Source organism: Athene cunicularia (genome assembly GCF_003259725.1).
Source record: "Athene cunicularia isolate RWA chromosome 2 unlocalized genomic scaffold, athCun1 chr2_part1, whole genome shotgun sequence".
Lineage (NCBI taxonomy): Eukaryota > Metazoa > Chordata > Aves > Strigiformes > Strigidae > Athene > Athene cunicularia.
In genome coordinates, this window is record NW_020799095.1 from 94,274,344 (window position 1) to 94,291,900 (window position 17,557).

A 17,557-nucleotide genomic window follows, 5' to 3' on the forward strand; every position below is an offset into this window, starting at 1 on the left:
TGGATTTTTTTTTTTTTTGATTTTTTTTTTTTGATTTTTTTTTTTTTGAATACCAAAAACTTTTCCTAAATAGCTGACACAGGTGAAGAAGGACAGTAATGATGATGGCTGATTGACAGATTGCATAAGTGATGACTGGGCCCGGCACATTTTAGGATAAATGTACAGTTTTGCATACATGAAGAAATAAGTAAACAGGTGAAACACAGTTGGCCTAGATGTAGCCTTTGGAAAAGAATATAGGAGGTAATTACTAAATTTTATTTGAGTCTCTAGTAAGGAACAATAATGATGATGTTGCCACAAAGACAAATACAAGATAAATAAAGACAAATTCTGGGCTGTATAAATAGGTGCATTTTGTATGATGTAATAAATTATCTTACATTTGACTCCATAATGGTAATATTTGACTGTAATATTGTAACCAATTTAAGACACCTGTACCTCAAGGAAGATGTGGACCAATTAGAGTCCTGAGGAGCCAAGTATCATAAAAATGACTGAAAATAATGATGCAAAAAGAGAGACTGAAGTAACTAAAGACATCTAGAGAAGAGGTGCATAAGAAATAACAGGATAATACACTTTTATACCCAAAGACGTTAATCTGCTCTTTTTATTGTCTCTATAATATAAATGCATAGGGTTTAAATTACAAATGAAGAATGATGGTTTTTTTTTGTTTGTTTTTTTTTTTTTTTTAATGCAGAAAAATGTGCTAACATTAAAGTAATTAGGTAAACTGGAATATCTATTTTTGTCAGGTTCTTAAAACGAATTTGAATCACATGACCTTGGATAGAAAAGGAAATTTATAGGGTAGTTTTTTAGATGTAGTTTTCTAAAATTTTGTGACTATAATTGTCATAATCTCAAAACAAAATTTTTGAACACTGTGAACATGGGTTGCCTAGGCCATGACATACCTGAAAGCTTAGGAAGTGAACAATGAGTATTGGCAATGGTTAATTCTAGGGATCAATGCAAACTTATTTTACCATAGCTTTTTGGAAACCAGTTTCTACCTTTTTATATTTAAATGCTTAAAAATCTCAGAGTACAAGACTAAAAATCTCCAGATCTCTGTAGTAACTTCCATGCATTTTTATCTTTGTTATATTTAGGATTAAGGTATCCTACTTGACTGTGGGTTGAGCTTTGAAATTTAGGGAGAATTACAGTTTTCCCTTTTACTGTCTAAAAATACCTTGCCTTTCCAAAACTTTAATCAGTTCTAAAACGTTTTTTTCACTGTGGATGTTCATACCCCAGTGTTAACTCTTACTTAAAGGGCAGTATCATAGCTGGTTTATTAATCAGGGGCTTTTTTTAGACTTATATATTGAGAATGCTCTTCCATCTAATTTGCATTTCTATTTCTTCTACCTTAAAAAGATTTATCTCTTCGCTCATAACATTCATTCCACTTGGGCTCAACATGGGGCGAACTTTATATTTTTTTGAATGTATTTTGTCATAATTTCTTCCATTCATTGAAAATGTCATTATTACTCATAATTAGACCACATATGAGAATTCAGAGCTCATAATCTGTACAGATTGCTTATTTAAATTACAAAATATTTGTTCATAAAGCCAAAAGAAAACCCCTTTTTTTTTTTTTTTTCAAAAAACTCAATATGTAAAGCTCTAATTTTCAATTCTAGCACTGGCATTGAATCCTTTCATTTTGTTTGCTTCCTTAATTGAAGCAAATGATCAGTGTTTAAGGTAAATAGTATGTAAATGAAAAATAAAAAATTCTCTAATTGACTTACTGTGTTTATTGATTTATCCTACAGATATTCTACCAGAAAGCAAGTTGGACATGTTAACTCATGATCATTCCTCCTCATCCCATTATTCCTTCTTCTGTTACTACAACCGAACACCTATAATAGCCCAATGGAGACAAGGAATAAACATTTTCTTAAGGTTTATCTGAGTATAAAAGATGAAGTTCAAAAATGTATTTTTCACATTCTATTAATCATGGCAGTTTTTAATAAGGTGGAAAGGCAGTGCCTTGTTTATAATTTATAATGTTATTCTATTCTATTCTATTCTATTCTATTCTATTCTATTCTATTCTATTCTATTCTATTCTATTCTATTCCATTCCATTCCATTCCATTCCATTCCATTCTATTCCTATGCCTCAGTACTATAACATTCATCAAGGACCAGATGTAGCCTTCGTAATTAGTCCAAAGAATGTCACTCAAGGAAGCAGGAGTGTATTGAAGGATGCACCCTCCAATTCCCTTGCACTTGAATTGGCAAAACTCCTTAGATATGCCTCAGAGAGGCGGAAACATGGACTGGGTGAAACCAGGTGTTTCTCATTAAGCACAAGGACCACTGATCACTGGCTTCATTGTGTGAGCCTGATACTGTGTGGCTTTGTTGTGTACACCAGATGCCATGAATGCCTTGCAAATGACTAGGACGTCACCAGTGAGGACATGATAAGAACTGATAAGAGGTGATCATTTTTGCCCCAGAAGCTAGATGATTGCTTAAGAAGCACGGTCAGCAGATTGTGGGAACTGAGGCAAAAATGAAGTATGCAAATCAGCTGATGAGTTTAAAAGACAAGAGAGAACTTTTCTGTGTGTGCACCCACCACCAAAGAACTGAAGACTGAGGACCAATGGGACACTGCTGGATCCATGGTGGTGACTATTCTTGCGACTTTATTCTGGATGCTTGCTTGATTTCTGTCTTTTCCTTCTATTCTGTCCTGTCACTACCACTCTTCACTTCTAATAATAAAAGCTGGTTTGGGTGTATGGCATTTGACCTCATTTGTGTCTTCCTGTCACTCTTGGGATCATATCAAAACCTTCCCCAACATTGAATCGGGACACAAACTCATCAAGGAGATAGGCAAGTAGAGCTCTGGTCATATTACCCACTGAAAGTAAATAAGAGCCATTTGTAAATAACACAGTAAAATATTGGTTTACAAGCAATGAATTATGATTGATATGTCATAATAATACAATAAAAATAGCAGTAGTAATAAAAATTAGAAATACAAGAATGTGATCTTAGTCTAATAACAATACAGTTTAATAGTAAATTAATACTAAACATCTACCCATTTATAGGGCATTCCACGTGAACATGGTAATAATCAAAATTAAAAACATTAAATATTTTTAAATGTGAGAATATTTTTAAAATTCAATGGGAAAAATTGGGGAGCTCACAAAGATTCTTAAATGAAAAACCTGTACTGATATGTGTCTTTCTGTTACTTCATTTTTTCATTTTTGTTATAGGTAACTCTAAGGCAGTTCATTATTTTAAAAAAGTGGGTTTATGTTTATGACAGTTGTCTCTATACTTCCTTTCTTCCTCCAAGATTTTGATCCTATTTACTTAATTAGGGGGATATAATATTTTAGTTCAGTTTGATTTTAGCCTGATTTTTCCCTTTAGTTTTCTGCTGCATTTTAGATTTATTATACATCTGTAATATTGTTGGCATGATTTTCTTTTCTGGTTGAATCAGTTTGTATTCTCTGGATAGATGTGTCTATTGACTGCATTTTATGAAGCATGTTGTATTCTATCTCTGCTAGTTTATTTCTAAGCTTATTTTTTTACTTCAAAGCAAATTTGCTTTTTAGTCGACTTGCTGAGTTTGCTGCTGCCAAACATTGCAGTCTTGTTTTATTCATCACTGAATTCTCTGAGGCTGCAATGTTGTGTTACTGTATTTACATCTCAGTATAAGGTCTTTTGTTACCAGGTTTTTAGATCATTTGCCAGGAACTTCCTTCAAATAAATCTTTGATACAGAGGCCAATAAAATTTTGAGAATAACCTCAATCTTGCTGTTGAATCTACTTTCAAAGAAGAATTTTCTTCAGGATTTTTTATTTTTGTCATTGTAATTTATTTTTATTCTTGAATTAGAACCTATCCTTTACTTTTCTTGTTTTGTTTGAAAACATAAGTTATCTAACCACCATCACAAACTAGGCACCAGAATAAGAGTACTGTTGTGCTGATTGGTAAAGTATTATGGGTGACATTTTTCTTTCAAGTAAGCCTTCTCTCATAGTTTTTATTGACTAGACTATGTCTTCTTCAGAATTTGTGACATATTGGTGAAAATATCACTAAAATTTTGTAATTCTACTCTGTTTATGTTTACATACAGTATATTCTCTTGTATACTATCAAGTAATCTCTAGCTCATCACTAATCAACACTGAATATCTGTATTTTCAAGACTTTTTTTTTTTTTTTTTTTTTTTTTTTTTTTTTTTTTTTTTAAGCTGTGGATAAATATAGTGGTTCAAAATATGAATATTATATATCCAGTACCTATGCCATCTTAGAACTCCAAAAGGCTAATTTGCCTGCTTTGTCCTCATGAGAGGCAATGACACCATGATTAAATTGTCTGTATTGTATAAGATGCTTATTTAAGGCTTTCTTTGTCATTTATGTACTTCACCATTTTATTTATTTAAGGTAGCCTATCAAAAGGATTGTAATGTTATATAAAAAATAGGTGAAAAAAATGTTAATTTCTTTGGTGAAACATGCAATTATTAATTTTAGCTACACTCTAAGTCTACTTTTTCTTTTTCCCTTGAAAAATATTTTCCAACCAGACCTCTTTCTCTTCCTTATCCTTGAATAAAAGCTGTGATCAATGAGTTGTTTTCAAAGATATGAATAAGAAGTTCATATATTTACATGATTTAAAAACCAGTTTTCTCAACTGTTGGTGACTGGAGCCTTTCGTGTGTTAGTGAGGCATCTGCTGAGAGTGTGTGCTGTATCAAACTCCACCAAGGATTAAGTAATTTTCTGCCTGTCCCCCCTCGGTATGTTTGGATATGAGATCTGGACTCAGGGTACAGAAAGAAGAGCAGCAACTCTCAGCAGACTCTAGACTTCTACCAGGCCTAACACTGAATTGATGAGTTAAAGACATTCAGGTTTAGGCTATATGGAATTTTGGGCTACCTGCAACAGAATTCAGTTGAATTATGTCCCCCACTTTTCTGTGTTTTATGTTTACACTTTCATTTAAGAGCAAGTATAAAATGAAACTATATAAATTCAAGCTATAAAGATGGTATCATTCTTCTACTGTTATGAGAAAATACATGCAGAAGGTTTTCTTATACTTCCATTGGGTGAGATGAGATATATAGACTCCCTTGAATGCTCAGAGAGATTTCATATGCTAATAAGGATGAGTTGCAGAGAACAGCTTCTTTCTCAACCAAGTAATTCCTATGACCAAACCCAGTATTACAGGAGGAAGAAATGGAAACTGTGATATAAGAAGTTTGTACAGATTATTCTGGGGGAAATTGGTGTAATACCTACCTGGTGTGGTGTTGTGGTGGGTAGAGCTTGACTGGACACCAAGTGCCCACCAAAGCCAGTCTATCATTCCCCTTCCTCAATTCTCAATTCCCCCACCCTCAACAACTGAGAGACAATATAATGAAAAGTTTGTTGATCAAGGGCAAGGAGAGATCACTCACCAATTACCAACACGGGTAAAACACAACTCGACTTGGGTACATTTGTTTAATTTATTACTAATGAAAACAGAGTAGGGTAATGAGAAATAAAACCAAGTCTTAAAAAACATTTCCTCCACCTTCTGTTCTTCCTGGGTTTAACTTCACTCCTAATTTTCTCTACCTCCACCCCCTGAGCAGCACTGAGGGACAGGGAATGGGAGTTATGGTCAGTTCATCACACATTTTTTCTGTCACTTCTTTCTCCTCAGAGGGAGGAGTCCTCTCACTCTTCCCCTGCTACAGTGTAGTGTCCCTCCCACAGGAGACAGACCTTCACAAACTGCTCCAGCGTGGGTCCCCCACAGGGTCACAAGTCCTGCCAGCAAACCTGCTCCAGCGTGGGCTCCTCTCCCCACGGGTCCACAGGTCCTGCCAGGAGCCTGCTCCAGCGTGGGCTTCCCAGGGGTCACAGCCTCCTTCAGGCACATCCACCTGCTCTGTCTTGGAGTTGGCTAACATTAGCTCTGTTGGACATTAGCTCTGTTGGACATTGGGGAACCTTCTAGCAACTTCTTGCAGAAGCCACTCCTATAGCCCCCCTGCTACCAAAACCTTGCCATGCAAACCTAATTCAAATGTTATCTGTTGGTCCTACCTGATATTCTAATTTAGCTGCAGTTTTTGTTGGGATGTTTTATTTCCCTTCTGATGTGAAAAGTTCATCACAGTTGAACTTAAAGTAAAAACTCCATATATCTGTCTCTTGGTATGAAAAAGAAGAGGAACAAAAGCCAAAAAAACAGATTGTGTGCCTCTCAACTGCTATATATCTATAAATGTTCTAGGAAGATGAAGACCACTGATCATTGAAATATTTCAAAGCATTGTTGCTTACTTCTGTGAACTTGTGTCATTCCCTGCCCTGGACTATAAATGGAAAGTTATTTATTTCCTCAGTAGGTGTAAATAGCTCAGTGTTTCTGGAGGTTAGTAAGAACACAGCTCTAAAATAAGAAAAAAAATGTCTTTTTAAAAAATCTAGAATGCAGATGTTTTGACAAGCATCGAAGTGCAATGCTTTAACAGAGACAGCTGATGAAACTTGAACATGATCATACAATGACTTATAAATTCACTTTAAAATTATCTTCCTTCATGAAGTCTAAAATCAAATGCCATTTTTAGTAATACTTTTTTTTTTTTTTGAATAGCCATCTGAGCCCTGAATATTTTCTTTTCAAGTGCAAAACAATTGTTTTAATCCTGTAATCAATGTGAATGCTTCATATAGAGGTCTAAATCCCCTTTGTGGGTTGAATACAAGTAAGAAAAGTACTCATTTTTAATAATTATGTGCATATTTTTTAATGAAGATCTGTTAGTCTTAGAATTGTAGTCCTGCACATGTCTGTCTGTTACACACTGTGATTTTTAATGTCATCCTTCCTTTTTTGTAGTAAGTTGTTATTAGGTCATGTGTAGCATTCACGTGGCAAGGTTTTGGTAGTGGGTTTTGCTGCAGGGTAGCTTCTGTGAGAAGATACTAGGGGCTGCCCCCGTACTCAACAGAGTCAGTTCCAGTCAGCTTCAAAATGGGCCTGTCACCAGCCAATGTTGAGCCCATCAGTGTCATTGGTGGTGCCTCTGTGAGAAGGGGGAAAAAGTGCTGTGCAGCAGTTGTGAGAGAGAGGAGTGAGAAAAATGTGAGAAAACAACCCTGCAGACACCCAGGCAAGAAAAGAAGGAGTGAGAGGAGGTGCTCCAGTGGTTAGAGCAGAGATTCCCCTGCAGCCCCTGGTGCAGCCCCTGGTGGGACAGGCTGTGCCCCTGCACCCATGGAGGTGAGCGGTGGAGCAGAATCCACCTGCAGCCCGTGGAGGACCCCACGCCAGAGCAGGTGGATGTGCCTAAAAGAAGCTGTGACACCTGTGGAGAGCACATGCTGGAGCAGCACTGTGGTCCCATGGAGAGGAGCCCATGTTGGAGCAACTTTTCTAGCAGTATTTGTGGCCCCCGTGGGGGATGCACATTGGAGTAGTCCATTCCTGTAGGACTGCACCCTGTGGAAGCGACTCACGCTGGAGCAGTTCATGAAGAACTTCAGCCCATGGGAAGGACCCACTTTGGAGAAGTTTATGAAGGGCTCTTTCCCATGGGAGGGACCTCACACTGGAGCAGGGAAAGAGCATGAAGAGGAAGGAGAGGCAGAGATAAAGTATTATGAACCACACTGGCTAGCTGTATTTAACATATTTAACTATGTTAAATTCAATAACTTTGCCACAATTCCTCATTCATTATTGTATAAATATGAGCAGGAGCATGTGTAGGAGGAAACAGGATAGGACCCGTAGCATAAGACAGAGCTGATCTAACAGGGCGCTGTAGTAATCATCCTATGCCCAAGAGGTGGGGATCCAGAAGGTGCAGGGCAGGCAAATTATGATAAAAGTGATGTCTTCCTCCCTCACTGCCATTGACCAGGGTGAAACCTGAAGAGAAAATCCAGTGGGGTGAAAGACAGTTGCTAAATCACATACCTATCGACATTCAGGGCACTGTGCGAGTGAACTAAGCAGTCTTGGGGAAACTTGCTGGGCCTAATTTTCACTGCTTGATAAGCTGGTAGAAATGTTTCCAATAGGGCCAGTTTGCAGTTTTCCAGGAAGTTTGTTTAGTCTTGCTCGGCAGCTGACATGTGCTCCAGGAGTTGATTTTTAAATTTATTTATTTATTTATTTTTTAATATTTAATTTGCTCTCAATATCAACCTCAGTTTCACTTCTACCTCAATATCTTTCTGTAGCATTTTTCTCTCTTTTTTTTTCCTCTCTATCCTGCCCCACACCCATTTTACATACATTATTTCTTAAGTATTTCACTATATTTTCCATGTAACTTCAGAAAATGAATAGACATGAGCTAACGTGATATTTGGTGTTGTAACATTGTCATATGTAATGTTTTCTTCTTCACCTTGTCTTATGTAACTTGTAAACTTTGTTCAAAGCCTATGTTTGCGTAACAGGACTTCAGTCTCGTCTGAAGGCACCTGTGTAATAAATGTGATTAATATAGTGCATCACCGTTAACTGCCGTTAACTGCTAATTATGCAGAATAACAATGAAGGTGCTTTTTACAAGTCCAGATTCATTCTCTGGATTTGTTTAAATTTAGTAAGCATTATAAAAGCTGTAAAGTGTTCCTGATTTGCATTTCAGAATGGTGAGAAAGCATGCCAATGGGTTTTTAGAACTGCAAATTTCTTTAGTGTCTTTCTTCATCAGGGAATGTTCTTGAATTAAGAATCAAGCTTGATTCACCAAAGAAATAGCATAGAACCCAGAGCAATTTATATCCTATGTAAATCTTAGATTATATGAAGAAACCAAAATTTTATTTTTTGTTAGCCACCATTCAAGTGCAATACTACAAACCGATTTACCTTTCAGCCTAATGTGATACTCAGGACATTTAAACTGTATTTAATACCAGAAAACTCCAACCTGTCTCATGCTACAAACAAATCCTTCAAGTATTGTATTCATATAATCTATGGCTATATATGTATTATGAAAAGTAATATACACTCCTATATTTTATTACTACTTTTGTAATTGTATTTGTCAATTCCTATAACATTATATATCAAAGATATTTTCTTTTTTAAGGCTGCAGTGAAACTATCTTTTCCTGTACCTGGTCTGAATTTATTCTTTCCTAAGAAAATCCATGTAGCTATTCCGTTACATGATTTCACAAATCATGGTTTTTGAATGAAGTGTTATTGACCTTGACAGATTAAAAAATATTTTTTTTCCTGTATTAAAAGCTTTTTTTAAATTTGAAATGCTTTGTAGGATATATTTTTTTTTTAATATCTAATTTTGTCCCATTTCTTTTTCACTTGAACATTAAAAAATGTAAGGGACCATAGCAGTTTTATTCTTGATTCTGCAACTGGAACTCAATGGAGTTAAACTAGTGTAAAGAAGTTGAGCAGATAGTATTTCTATGGGTAATAAACACTCTGAAATTCTTCGGGAGATTGGTTCTACATTATCCTGTGATATCAAAAAAAAAAAAAAAAAAAAAAAAAGAGGTTGCTTTTATGCTCACAAAAATTCTTTACCATTAAATAGAATACAGTTGGTTTTCCTCACTTTTAAAAAATCTCTAAATATTACATTTCAGTATTAAGTCAGAAATAAGCTCTCAAATGAGTTCTCTCTATAGCAGAACTCGTACGCTTCTGCAACACAATATCTCATGCCTACTGCATTAGAAATTGTTTTTTAGACAAGAAAAACTCATTCATTGCTTATAATATGCAATACAAATAAACCGCTCAAGACAGAATTCATATTCATTTTATATCCAAGACCAAGGCTAACACTTTTCGTAAAAGTCTGCAGGTGTGGTTTGAAAAAGATGCCTGCTATAATGTATCTAGGGTTTTAGTTTAACTTTATGGATTATATAGTGATGAGACAAGTGGAGGTGGACTATAAGGATTTTTTTTTTTTTTTTTTTTTTAATCTTTGATGTTCTGATGCATTTCGTTGTCATTTACATCTTATGAAATAATGCAAATAGAAAATGAATGTAAAATCAATGCGTATGCTCATAATTTCTTTTTCATGCAACTCTTGTCACTTCTTTCAAGACTTTACCTCTTAGCCATGAGAGTTATGTCAGGATATCACCTTGGTGCACTTACTTATTTTCATATGTAGCAATTACAGTCTTGTGTTTCTGTTAGTGCTATTTCTTCCGAAAAGGATAATTGATAAAGTCTATGCTGGGAGGGGAATTCAGTTTTATTGACAAATTTAACATTTCTTACATGGTTTGGTAGCAGTTTTCTGTTTATAAATGTGTTTTATTGCTACAGAAACATGTAGTTTTCAAGTGCAAAAAATCTGGTGGTAGAAGGTCTAGTGGTTACTCGTCCTGTTAATGTTTGCTTTTCAGAAGACTCTGGTTAATTCAAGGATTATGTGATTTCTAGTCGTGTCTCCATTCCCTGCCCCCCATCTAATGGTTCTCTTTTGTAGTTAATGGAGATCATATGACTACATTAATGAATACTGGAATGCATAATTTTTTAAAAACAGACTTTCCTTTGTCATGCTTTTTGCATGTGTATTTTTCAGGAGAAAAAATGTAAAAAAGGAAGACACACCAGCTTTGGAGGATTTAGTCATATGATATAGTGCAATATACAGAAACCCAGCTTATTTTCAGATCCCATGGATTTGTATTTAACTTTGGAAACAGTTTTTTCTTGGGTGGTGAAAACAAGGATATCTGTATATTCAAATTACTATAGCTAGATCAATATTAATATGAGCTGTCACATAATAAACAGCTTCAGCTGAAAAGTTCTACAAAATTTTATTTGAGCATTAGATATAAGGGAAAGTTTGAAGCATCAGCCTATTGGGCTGTAACACACATTATTAGGGACATCATTTGTGTTGTATTTTTTTCTGATAGGCTTTTCACCATTGATACTGTTTGACTAAGGCCTGCTGTTAACAGAATGTTTGTTTGCTGTGGGGCATCCTACAGATGAGATGTTGCTTATACTTGTTCTTTAGTGTTTCTGCTTTTTTTCCCCTGCCTATTTACTTGCCAGAGTGTCTGAACAAAAAACTAATAGCTTTTGTTATTGCTTGAATTGAAGTGCAACATTGGTTTAGAAACCTGTTCATCAATACTTTATTATAAATCACTAGCAGGGTTTCACAGAAGTGAAAACAAACTTGAACTTCTTCTGCGTGGATATGTATCAGCTTGAGATGGATAGATTTAGTATGGTAATTAAACTCATTGAGACACAGCCAATTGAGAAATATTTTTCATTTTTATTTCAGCAAATTAGCATGTTTTTTGACTTTTTTATAAATGACATTACATAAAAACATAATTAATGATCTGATTACAGGGCAATTATTTTGATTGAAATCCTCTTGCCAGAAGTCCCTGTCTTGAGGCAGAGTAACTCTAAATCAAACAGACCATCTCTGCATTAAGCAGAGCAGAATTCTTAAGACTCATAACACATATGTGCCATAAATACGAAAAGACCATTATCAGCCCTCCATTCAGATGACAATTACAATTTGCTAATATTGGCTGCTTAAACAGTTTAGCAGTTTTACAGTGTAAGAGAAAATTAGTTTCCAGAATTTGTCAGGTATCTTGCATCTCTGATCAAGAGTTGATGGTAATGAGTTCAGTGCCACACAGTAAGGAACAGAGCAGTGTTCCTTCCTATAGAACCTGACATCTGGCATTTAATTCTGTAAGAGTGCCTGTATTTCTTCATTACAACTGACATGTCTCACTCTCCCCCTCTTCCTTTCCCCTTCCTCTTGTCTCCCAGAAATCTGTAGAATCATACTGTTCTTTAGGCACTCGGAGCTGAAGAATAGTAATTGTATTTGTAGTTCAGTGTTCACCAATGACAAATTGTAACCTTTAAGAGTTCTTGGTTATTGTCATAGGTGAGTTGTGTTTTAAATACATAGAGGCAGCAGAATGATTTACCGCTCAAACGAAGAGGATAGAGGCATTTTGCAACATGCACTTCATTCTCAATGATAAATGCATCTTCTGTCTCCATAGCCTTATTGTCTACTACACTACAGAGTCAAGCTGTTTTTCCCCAGTCTGGAAATCAATCCCAAGAGAATTTGCAAACTTGAATGCTAACCATCTATCTACAAGTGGTAATGAATATGATTGCTTATGCAGAAACAGAGTGCAAGAAGCAACATACTGCAAATGAATTCTCCTCATTGCAGTTGCAGCCAATGATTTAATGAACTCTTATCTGTATTATTTTTTTACCTTTTGAAGACTGCAGGAGTAAGTTGTATTTACTTATTTATCTTTTAAATGAAAATTGTTCTGGACTTCATGTAGTATTCTTCACTGGGGCAGAATATTGAATAACATAATTCAGAAGATGGAGTCTAACTAGATGTCAGCGAGAATGTTATAGAAAGATTATTCATCCTTCATTCATAGACAATCGTATTTGTCTTTGAAAAGGGTGATATATTTGGTTTTCATTATTTTTCTCGGGATGTTATATGGCATAACTCTAAGAACAAGTCTGAAGGTGGCACTTGCTGAGGTAACAATCCAGATGATGGGAAGCTTAACCCGAATATTTTACTTCCTGCACTTTGATATGAATTTCGCCTACTGTTCATGATTATTAAAAATATAATGATAATCTCAGAATCTTAAAATAAGTATGCTACTATGTTGTAGCTATTTTACAATAAGAAAACTCACACTAGTAGAAAACTTCACCTAGTATAATGCAAGTAACTAAATGTCACTTGTACAGTGGTGAACACATACACGCTTTTTGCAACACTGAGAATTGGCATCATGATCTAGGAAATAGATAGTATTTGAGTTTGTTCAGAAATAGTCAGTTCTGTCAGGAATCTCAAGAGAAGACCCCAGCAACACTTCCTGTTTCAGAATAATTTGGTCTCCTGTTCTATCAGCTCTTGCAATTCTGGCATATATCAAATTAAAACCAATTTAAAGACTCATTAGTTGACAGAGCCACAAGTAGAGACATCAGAAGAGGTAAAGTGGTGATTTATGGACTTTGTTACTGTGAATATTGCTAAGACCGGTATAAGTGCAATTCAAGACATGTAATTTTTACTTTTTGCAGAAATATAAATAAATATAAATCACCCAGAAGTTCTCTGTGGGGCATATTTTTCCTAGATTTCAAAGAAATGTCAAAATGATCAAATTGCAATTTGTCTAAAGAGCACTTCAGAAAATATTAATAAGATGCTGAAAGGCTGGGCTTGATAACCAAACATTGTATTTGTTGAATATTACTGCCACAGGAACAATTATGGAAAACTGGAATTTTAAAACAAAGATTTCACTAAAAATATTATTTTAGATTATTAAAATGCAAGTTGAAAGAACATTACTGTTCAAAGGTTTAAAGAAATTTTGTCAAAGTTGTGTAAATATTTTACAGAAAAAATATTTGTAACAAAAGGGGGGGGACAAGCATAAAAATATTAAAGTATTTGTCTTATACAGTTGTCTTCTTGCTAATTGTATAGATATATGATGAAAATGAAATTAAAATCTTAAAATTAATTTTGAGAGCTCAGGAATTCTTTTTTCATGTATGTTTGCATTTAACACATTATAGAGATTTTGACCCATAATGGTGACTCCTAGGCACTGCTTTTTTTAAAAAACAGTCATAATCAGGACAAATTCATACCATAATGCAGGAAGTAAAATATTTACTATTCAATGGACTTTTGAGTATAATCCTCTAACAACATGACAAAGTGTATTCTATCTTTTGTTAAAGTACCTATTGGTTTTGCACAAATAATTTCAATTTTCTTCTGCTACTGACAACAAAAAGCAAGATATTTAGACCTTTTGTTTGATTGCGAGGGAATATATTTTCTTTTTTTTTCCCTTTGGATGCTGTATAGTCTGGAATCTCAGAGCATGAGTAGTGCTGTTTACCTACTCAGTTGCTTATCAGAAAACAATTCATTTTAAGAAGGAAATATATCAACTTCCATCCAAATAATTTTGTAGTCTCAGTTTACATTACAATACCTATGAGTGTAGTAAGCTCTTCACACAACATACCTATATTGTCAGATTTTAAGACTAAGATTTTTATTATGGTGATGATTTAATAGGAACAATTAGGAAGATGAGTCCTGAAGTTTTCATTAATACTTATTTTGTCTTTTTAAGGGACAGATTTTGTCATGCTGGGATATTTCAGAACTGCATTAGCATAGGAGCAAGGCTAAAGGCAATACTACATCTCCTCTGAAAAATATGGGTTAAAGTACAGTCTCTGTAGCCAAGCAACAATCCTGTCTGATGCTGAAGGACATAGTCTCTCATGCCGAACTATTTCTTCAGTGTGAATGAACCCCTGGAGGCACTTGGAAGATTTGTCTGTGCTCATGGGCTGCCATACTGCAAAGTTTCAAAAATAGTCCCTTATTTCCTTAGTTTACCACAATTCCCCAAACAATGACAGAAGAATTGAACTAGCTCACTAAATGACTGTATTCTCATCAGCTATTTAGATTAATACTATGTCAATCCCTACTTCAGTCACAACAGCTGAGAGTTCTGCTGAAGTCAGCATGGAAATCATGACAACCAGGTATGGTTACTGCCATATGGAGTTCTCTGCTGAGAACCAAAACTAATACAGTCTAAAGGATATAGACAGCCCTACAGCTCTGCAGATGTTGACAGACTAATGCAGTGGATTCTTCAATACTGTACATTTTAGTAAAGTATTGAGATTACTTCAGGAAGAATAGCAATAAAATCATAACATTGAGAATGAGAAGTCATCTTTGTAATGTTTCCATCCTTTTAAAATTTTGAAGAGCAAGAATATAGTGCATCAGTGCGTCTTCTAGTCAGCATTTTCACTGTTCCTATGAGCTTGAGATGGACGAAATACTGTTCTTTATGATGTAAGAATCATGGAATGGAGATGAAACTTTTTAAGATAGGCTGGAATAATTTCCATGAACTCTTAAAGGAATGTTTTTTTAAAAATCAAGTGGGAACTGTGGCTTAATAGTTATAAACTGAAAGAGTGACCACACAGTTGTGTTATGTGTATCTTTGCATTGAGAGAATGTTCTTTGAGATGAAAATTCTTTTAATCCTAAAAATGGTAGTCATTATTCTGTCCCATGTGGACTTTTCAAAGTTATAAAAACCTCATTTAGAAAGCAAATTTTGTATTAAAACTCCAAGTTCCTTTTAGATTATAAGCAGACTGCAAATTATTGAAACTAGTGTTAATTTTGATCACAGAGAAAAGATATAGACAGTGGCACAAGCAGGAAAAATGTTCTCTTTGACAAACTTTCTAGCTTTACTCTGGGCCCTGGGCATAGTTGCATGGTTCATATGAGAATTGACAGTGTAGGCAGACACTTGCCATATCCTTCTGAGTTTTGAGAGAGCAGGGTACTAGAATCTCTCGTTCTCATTGATCAAACATGGTTACCTGGCCTATGTATTATGTTGAGGACAAGTTTTACTAATTCTTAGAATGTAGATTTATCTGATTTTTGCTTTAATATCTGAAGAGTAACTTGCTGTGATAACTCTCTGTAAGCAAGTAACTATATTCAGTGCTATGTTCTTAAAATGAGGAAGGTGTCTGCATCCAAACCACTGTCTGAAATGAGAACAAGCTAAGGAGCAGATGTCTTATTCGTATATCCTTTTCCCAAGCAACAAGTTGCATGTAATACTGTTAATTAAACCACAAATGTCTGTAATTTTCTAAGAGCTAATGGATCTATCTTTACAATCTATATAATCAAGGATAAAATCAAGATCTGTAAGATGCACTAATCTTTCGCTCATTTTTATACTATAACAATATCTCTTGGGAGAGTAGCAGCCTTGAAAGGTAAGTCTGGAAGATAAGGAGTCAGTTTGCTTTCTGTGGTTGCCAGTTTGAACACCTGCTCTGCTCTTGTGTAATTTCTCTGCACACAGCTTCAAATAGTGTTTAATGATCACCCACAGCATTTGTAATAAAAACTGAATAAAAGCTCCATACAGGGAAAATAAATGCATCTCTAGTGAGCTTGAATGTTGACTTGAAAAATAGAAGAAAACATAGTTCTTCAGTTTTAAATAAGAATTTCTCACTGAACTGGAGGTAGACAATTGATTTTCAGTTCTGTGGCCAAGTAAATATTATGGGAAAGATTCTTTCTATTTTGCTGGGACTGGCAAAGGAAAGCTAACTCAAGAATGAAGAGCAGCCACATCAAAAATAAATCAAACAAGTAAAATCTTTTTCAGTTCATTTGGCAAAAAGTGCATCATGCTCTTCTATATGTGGACTTTGAACTGTTTGTCTGGGCTTTGCAGTCCCTGAGCTCTAAAGTCACAATAGCCAGGCTTAAAAAATATCTAAGTCCTGATCGGAAGAGTCCAAGAGGAGTACCAGCACAGACAGGGTGACTTGCTTACCTTTTGCCAGGTTGAGCACCTGTGTAAAATTGAATGATTCTACTGATTTCAATATAGCAATGCCATTCACAGCACTGAGTCCCCATGCTTTATGTGCACTGTCAGTCAGTTCCTATAATGAATTAAAAGGTTTTGTCTGATTTTTATTTCAAAAGCACTTGAGAAATGAGATGTTTATTTTTCTTAGTGGATTGCCTTGAATAGCAGTGGGTCAGAGCTAGGGAGTACTTGTCCAGTAAGTTCAGGGGTGAGGGAAGATTACTGTTATAATTCTCTTAACAACCATTTTAGCTTGTTGCATTTGACTGTCTTGGTTTTGTATCACAAAACACTTGCCTAGTTATCTCATAAATATTTAGATTTCTTAGATGTGGTTTGTGCAAAATATTTTAAAATCTAAATGTCTCATATCCCATAGTCAAAGCCAGTTTAATTTCTAAATTTAAAAGCTATGAAAATACTATGCTACCAGTATTTAAAGATATTTAGTCCTAAGTGCAACACTGAACACCAGCCCAAATATAAATAATAGATAATATATGGAAAAGTAGATGTGAAAGGACAGTTCATTTCTATATTAAATTCAAGTAAATGGCATCTGAAAGCTTTAAGTATCTTTCTTATGTTCTTTAGCAAAATAATCTGTTTTTTTCTTCAGTTGGGATTTGTTCAAGACAATTTTTGTCTTAAATAAAAGGACTATCTTCAAACGACTGTTTGATTTTTGCTGATGACCTTTATGAAGTCCCCCCTCCCAACAACAAAAAACACTGAAAGATTTTGTACATCGTAGAAAAGTATGGTTGTTTTAAATCTCTGCTGTGTCTGGTAATATGTATTTCAAATCCTGTTAATTAAATGCCTTCAGCAAAACCAATTTGCCTGGCTGGAGTTTCTGCTAGTCTATCTTAAATGTCATCAACATACAGAACAGACCTCTGGGCTTTTTGTGCTGCTGCAGCATGTAGATTGTGCAATGTATCATGGAAGG